The sequence below is a fragment of the Equus quagga genome, chromosome 15 (assembly GCF_021613505.1).
Source record: "Equus quagga isolate Etosha38 chromosome 15, UCLA_HA_Equagga_1.0, whole genome shotgun sequence".
Taxonomy (NCBI): domain Eukaryota; kingdom Metazoa; phylum Chordata; class Mammalia; order Perissodactyla; family Equidae; genus Equus; species Equus quagga.
This window is the reverse complement of record NC_060281.1, coordinates 18,775,550-18,783,342: the sequence shown is the minus strand read 5'-3', so window position 1 is coordinate 18,783,342 and position 7,793 is coordinate 18,775,550.

Below are 7,793 nucleotides of genomic sequence, written 5' to 3'. Positions count from 1 at the left end.
TATTCAAGACATCATAGAATCTTAGAATTTGAGATGTTGCATCATCAAGGTATGACATCATTTTATAGATAAGGAAACCAAAGCTCAAAGAAGTGAAGTGACTTGTTCTCAAACCATAAAACATCACAAATCTGAGGTCTTGCTAAGAATTTATGACCTTTCATGATTTTCATTATCATGCTGAGTATCCATAAAAGACCACGTAGAGATGTGTCAAGAGAAATATATTCCTATGGTATGGCAAATATACCATACTTTTAGTGATACCTTTTCCTTAAACATTCTTGAAGTTTCTCAAGCTACCTAGAGGGAATTGGTGGGGATGCTGGTTAGGAGGCTGATGCAATTATAGAAGGGAGGGGTGATGCTGACCCGCGATGGCGTGGGGGCTATGGGAAGGGTGTGAAGTGGATGGTTTTGAGAGTTGGTTATAAGGGTTAATCCACAGAATTTACTGAGATTAACTTCCATGAGAGGGAAGAGGCAAGGATGCTTCCTATATTGCTGGTTTGGGGTGGTTGGATAGATGGTAACTGAGGTACGGAATATGAGAGCAAGAGCAGGCTAAATGAATAAATGATGGCCAAAAAAAGTTAATAGGCGAATTGTTTACGAGTTTTGGAGGATTGAGACACATAGTCTGAAATCTTGTGTGTGTGTGTGTGTGTGTGTGCATGTTCACATGGACACTTAACTGATAGCAAGGGGATTGGAGAAAGTCCATGCCTGGCTTGCAAGTATTGATGAGACTAAAAAGACAAAGTCAAGGGCATAATGGAAACTTTGTTCTTCTCTGTCTTCTTCTTCTTAGTAAATTTTCATGATGCCCCAGTTTTAAGATGTAATTACAATGAAATTAAATCAGCTTTAAAGTGTGTAATCATCACATTAGGTTTTAATCATGATCACTTGTTGATTCAAGCCTCCTGGCTGACATTTGTTTGCAATGTAACTGCATGGGTAGGCAACTGGTTAAGCCTGGCTGGTCTCCTCATTCATAGTCGAGATGATTAGACATGTAGTCTGAAAACTCAGATGGGTTGTCCCTTCGGGCAGGGGATACATATCCGATTCCTTGGCTTAAAACATTATTCTTTCAGGGGTTTGAGAATTTTATAAGGGGTTCCAAGAAAAGGGAGAAGACTTTGGAACACTGGGCAAAGATTCTTTAATAGTGGATTTTTAGGAACTGAGACAGATGATAAAAGGCATGTTTCGGGGGCCTAGAAGGGACGAATAGAGTTTCTCAAATCACTTAAAAGATGGTCACCAATGGTCCTTCTTTGTAGAGTCAGGGAGATAAAGCAGCTAGGACATGGGCTGTGACAGCAGACTGAGGTGAATTTTAAAGCTGATTACTACTTACTGTGTGACTTTGAACAAATTATTAACCGCTCTCAGTCAAAGTTTTCTCATCTATGACATAGATGATGGTGATAATGCCCTTGTGGCATTAGTCTGCTCGGGCTGCTACAACAAGATACTACAGACCAGGTGACTTAATTAATACAAATTTATTTTCTCATAAATAATGAAGCCTGGGAAGTCTAAGATCAAGGCGCGGGGAAATTCGGCTGCTGTGGGAGTCTTCTTCTTGACTTAGAGACAGCTGCCTTCTTGCTGTCTCCTCACGTGGCCTTTCCTTGATACACGCACGTGGACAGAGAGCGTGAGCTCCTGGTATCTCTTATAAGAATCAGGGCCCCACCTGTATGACCTGATTTAACCTGACTTACTTCCTTAGAGGCCCCATATCCAAATACAGCCACACTGGGGGTTAGGGCCTGAATATATGAATGTGGGGAGGGGCAGGCACAAACATTTAGTCCATAACATACATTAAAAGGCTTGAGTGAAGATTAAGTGATATAATGACATAAACACTGGCTCTATTCTGGTTGTAGCGTACAGGTAACAAAAGTTGACTTCCTTTGTGCCTTAAGAGACTTGTCATGTCTATTGTGTTTGTAATCATTATCCCATTTGAAGGAAACTTCAATCATTATCCCATTATAGGAAACATACTTTGCTACTCTCGCTAAATGTATTTTAGCTTGTTTTACAGCATCTAACAAAGAATGGAACAATGACAATACTTTTTCCATGGTATTAGCCCTAATAGCTCTCACTTTTGTGTTGCCTTTTGTAAGCCACCAAACTACAGTAAAATTACTTTGTTTCTGTCTTAAAGAGTTACTTCCTGCATTCTTAGGGTCTTTGGCTAAAGGAGTTCAAACTACCTTCACCTTTCTATGACATGCTTTCAGAGGGTGGGGACATTGGAGATCTTTTGTAATTACATTCCTTTAAAAAAATAAAACAAAGTATATTTTGACTCAGCAATTCCACTTGGAATTTGTTCTAAGGCAGCAGCCTGAGGTACATACAATGCGAAAGGATATTTACCCTAGCATTACCTGTCCTAAGCAAAACCAACTGAAAATGACTTCTACATCCACAACCCAGGCCTGGTCAGTTAAATCCCGGATATTCATTCAGTGGAATTGAATGTAGTCACTGAAAAGCTTGTTGTTGAGGAATAATTATCAACACGAGGAAACATTTGCAAGCCAGGCTGTAAATCTAACGTAACCAACATTTTTATGAAAAAAAATAAGCATGGGGGAAATATCAAGGACATACACCAAGATGCCAGTAGTGGTTATTTTGGGTAGTGGAATTAAAGTTAGCATTTTCCAGTTTTTTGCACTGAATAACTATTAATTGTGATTACAGGAAAACTTAATAAACATTATTTTTTTGGAAAGCTGAGTTATCCGAGGACCCGCAGTGTTTTTGCTGGGGCTCTGTACTGGTGATAGCTTGCTGGGGAGGATCGAGTGCTGATGAGAGCTCTTGAGAAGAATAATTTAGGAAAACTAAATGACATTCCAACTCAACCACTCCTTGAAGGCCCTAGTGGTCAAAATTTGTCTTACTATAAAATATGCATTTATAAACTTAAAAAATGGAAGGAAACAGACTATGCGTCAAGAGTGGAATTCATGGTGATTTTTCTTTTTTACATATTTTTAAATTTTAAAAATACTCCATAATGGACATGTTTTAATATTATAACCTTTTTTTTTATGACCCAATGAACAAAGAGGCTGACCTCTCAGGAAAAGTTAAATGTAAAAAGGTCTTGAGGACGTGGAATGTGCAGTACTCTTCTTGGTTTCTCCCTCAGCATTCAGCATGGGCCCTTGTGCATCTTGGTGACTGGATCAAATACTGGCTGGCTGGTTAATATGTCAAGCTGGATTATCTGTGCTACTCATGTTCCTTCTTAGTGTGACTAGTTTCAAAATTAGTGACATATTGAACTGTAAAATAAGTAATTTTGTTTTTAAAATGAAAATGAAATAGGCAATTTTATTTTTAATTAAAATATAAATTGGTGGCATAAGAATTGCTTTCAGAATTGAGAAGAAAGCAATTCTGCTTCTTCAGGAAAATAGCCAGCACTAAAGAGATAAATCTCTGGATGAAAATCAAAGAGCTTTTCCAAACACAGCCAACCAGCAATTGCTTATTTTATTCTGCGACTGGTCTCCATGGAACCACTCTCAGCATTTGTCTCTCATCCAGACAGACGGGGACGCGGACTTGTTAATTATGTAGGGATGTGTGGTCATTGGCAAAAAACTTCAGAAGATGATGTTTCCATCTGCTCAGTCGTTTGATGGTCCAAATACAGAGCAGATGGGTGGGTCTTCTCCAAAACATGCTGACACACGTCTAGGAAGCCCCGTCTCAGCCTCTGCTCTGCCCTGCCTACAAGATCAAAGACTAAAACGTTATGAAACCTATCAAGCTAAATTCACTCTAGACCCCTGAGAATTGAGATAGATGGTCCTCAGTGAGGGAACAATAGCAATTAAGTTACCTATTTACATGGTACTTAATACATGGTAAAGCTTTTCTCCTGCGCATTTGAAATTCTCTTGACCTAGTAATAAAAGTAGCAGAACGGCTCTCATTAGCCCCATATTACGAAAGAAGAAACCAAAACGTCCATTCAATGTTTTGACCGATGTCATACGGTATGTCAGCGGAAGAGGTGAGATGTGGACGCCAGGGTTTCCATTGGTTTTTCTATCAGCTTTATTGAGGTGTAACTTACATACAATAAAATTCACCAGCTTTAAGTGCACAATTCCTTGAGTTTTCACAAATTTATTCAGTTGCATAACCACCAACATAATCAAGATATAGAATACCTCCATCACCCCCAAAAGTTTCCTCTTGCTCTTTGTAGTCAATCTCCTTCCACTCCCAACCCTGGCCCCTTGCAACTGCTGATCCAGATTCAATTACTATAGCTTTTTCTTTTCTAGTGTTTTTCGTAAGTGGAATCACAGAGCATATGGTCTTGTATGTGGCTTCTTTCACTTCGCATAATCCTTTCGAGGTTTGTCCATGTTGTTGTGTGTATCAGTAGTTCAATTCTTTTTCATTGCTGACTAGTACTCAGTGATGACCGTATTCTAATGTGTATTCTATTATATTCTAGTGGGAGTCTACTGTGATCTATGAATATATCACAATTTATTCATCTATTTGCCTGTTGATCTATCTTTACTTTGAGATCTACTAAAATGCTGGAGGGTACTTGCCTCCCCATGATGTTCACCTCTGTCTAAGCTCTGTGAGGGCAAGGACAGTGTCAGTATCCATCTGGTTCATGGCTGTGTCCCCAGTGCCTAACACAGTGCCTGGCACAGAGGATGCACTCAATAAAAATCTTATGGATGAATGCATGGGTGAACAAATGAATGAATGAATGAATACAATAGGTTGGTCTAGCTCATCAACTGAGAATGGAGACTGCTTTGGAAAGAGAACCACATTGTTACACTAATTTCTCTATTTTGATCTTTTTCAGGTTCTGGATACTACATACAACCTCTCTGAGCTCGGTCTTTTATAAAATGAGGGCAATGATTCTTACCTCTTGGGATTGTTATAAGAATTATACGAAATAGCTTATGTAAAGCATTTTACACAGTGCCTGCAGAGTATTAAGTGCCTGATAAGTCATCTGGTTATTATCATAATAATTGTTATTATTTGAATAAGAAGAAATGCCATTCAAGGTAGAGAACTTTGTAGAGGGTTAGCAAACTGCTTTTCCCAGAAATTCAACTGAAACACCGAGATGTTGTTAGTTTTCTTCCTTTCCTGGCATGCTGTGACTGAGCCCCATCCATTCACAGGTTATCAGTGACTGACGTTCCTGCTTGTGTGTCTGTGTAAAGCTGTCCTCTGTAGTGTGTAATATGTGACATTGCTTTCGGAAGTGGCTGCCACTGTAGTCTTCCCCATTGATAATTAGAAGATCAACTTATGTTTAAAAATTTGATTCCACATATGAACACAAACAGAGCTGCTACTAATTCAGGAAGCCTCCTTAGCTAGCCTATTTACTTTGACCAATTACCCCTTGAATTTCCAATAATGTCCCCCACAAGCCCTCCTATCACCTTCCCCTTGTGCTAATTCAGATTCCTGTTGAAGTATCAGATAATGCAATTGGGCCTGAACAGAGCTGCTGGCCACTTGCATAAAAGAATCAGCTGTTACCAAAAACAATTTCATGGTTTTCAGAGGGAAATTCAATTACAATTCCCATTTGTTTTCTAAGAAGGCTGAACCTCTTGTTCCCTGGATCAAGTTACGTGTGGGACTTACCATCATCTTGCTTCCATTAAATGACCACAGAACTGAATGACGCCTCCCAGGACAAAGAAAAAGCCCCAAATGGAGCCCCACCTATTCTTTCTCCAGCACCATCTCTTTCCGAAGAATTTCGTCTGTCCGTGCTTGCCTCACCACCAGCCTGCAGCTTTGGTGTTATTCTCTCTGACTAACGCTGTCTCCCTCCTTACCACACTTTAGAATCCAAGAATCCTCAGATGACCAGGAAAGTCTTTGTATCTAACAACTGTGTCCTTCTTGCAATTCGAGCCTGTTTCCTTGTATCCTCACTTCAGGGACAGTAGTGTTGAAATAAATTTCTAGGCCCAAGATGGAGCTGCTCCTGCCCGGGAAGCCATGTCAGCAAACTGAACTCTCATATTCCTGTAAATGCTCCGCTTAACCAGAAATGCAATATATCCGGTCAGCCAATCCCCAAACGCCAAGCCAACTCTGGGCTCTAAACTTCTTTCATTGTTCCTTGATCTTGCTAAACAAGATCAGATATTCAACCCCAGTCAATCACCACTGCTTGTGAGGCGCTGGACTCCCCCAATCCATGGATTGTTTTCCCTTGAATAAAGGACGTCAAGCTTGTTACTAAATTGGTTTAGTTTCGTCTTTTGACAGTAGAAAACAGCTAGACTTTTTCTCTTCAGGATCATGTTTCCTTTCAGAGAAAAGCCCGTCCCAATTGTGTCTTGTCTTTACTTAACCATTCCCATGTGTTCAGTCTTTCCTGCCTGACACCATGGTCCAACTTGGCCTCTTGGGTAGTGGTAACCCTTGTAATTAGCAGAGGTTAGAGACTTTTCCTGAAATCAGGGGACAATCCTATCGCTCTCAGCTGAGTCTGCTTCAATTTCAAGTCCTCTGTGAGGGTTTAATAAGTAGGAAGAGGATTGGCAAAAAAATGAAGCAACCTTCTTGTCTGATTCTCTTCCACACCATGAAAGATGGGCCGTAATGTGTTTTTAGGTCCCATAAAGGAGGAAAAGCTCAAACCAAATCCACCGAATGCCCACCTGGACGTGGAGAGCAGCTTTTCAGGAACCTCAGTGGCCAGGACAGTAAGAAGTCTCTCCTTGGCTCTCCAGTGGAGCCCACTGGCATGATGGGGTCTTGGCACAGCCCCAAACAGAGTTGTCTGCAAAGATCAGTGGGTCTCACATTTTCCATATAGGATTTGCCTCCCTGCTCATTAAAAATGCAGGTTCTCAAGCCACCCCCAGAGAGGCGGCTCCTAGAGGTGTTCTGAAGTGGATTTCTGCATGGAAGATCTGTCTAATTCTTAATACCGCTAACGTCCCCAAAAGGAAACTGGAGGCTGCTATGATCTTTTGATTGTCTTATAAAAAGGGAACCAGGGGGAAGCTATCTAATAACCACAATCGGAGTAGAAGCATCTGGTTCACATAAATTCCCTAGAGCCTTGTTTATCACAGTGTATACCACAGATTATTTGCATCGCAATCACGGGGGTGCTGATCAAAAATGCAGATTCCTGGCTCTCACTCTCTGATCTGAATCAAAATTTCCAAATTCCAGGCCCAGGAATCTGTACTTTCACAAGCTTTCCAGGGGCTTTTGAAAGACTCTATAGCTTGGGAACTGTTTCCGCAAAGGCTAAATCTTCTTAGCAAACTGTTGGAGAGGGCACTCTGTGGAACATGGGGCCCTGCAGGCTGCAGCTCGATGTGGAGGCCTCACCCATGGGCTGCCAGGGCCAGCCCCAGGTAGAGAAAGCTGCCCCTCAGGTGGTATTTTAGGAGCGTTGCCAGGAGCTCTGTGACCTTGGGCAGGTTTCTTAATATTTCTGTCTCTGTTTCTTAATCTGTAAAATGGGGAGAATAGTAGTGACTACTTCTTAGAACTGTTGTGGGGATTAAATGAGTAACGACACTTCAGAGGCTTGGAACAGTGCCCGGCCCACAGTAAGAACGGTGTGCGTGTCGGTTACTGCTGCTGCTTCTGCTGTGATTGTTACTGTCTCCATCTCCACCATCTGGGGGTCAATTCTCTAAAACCCAGGAGTCAGCAGACTAGGCCCCCTTACCTGGTTTTGTCAATAAAGCTTTATTAGAACACAGCCA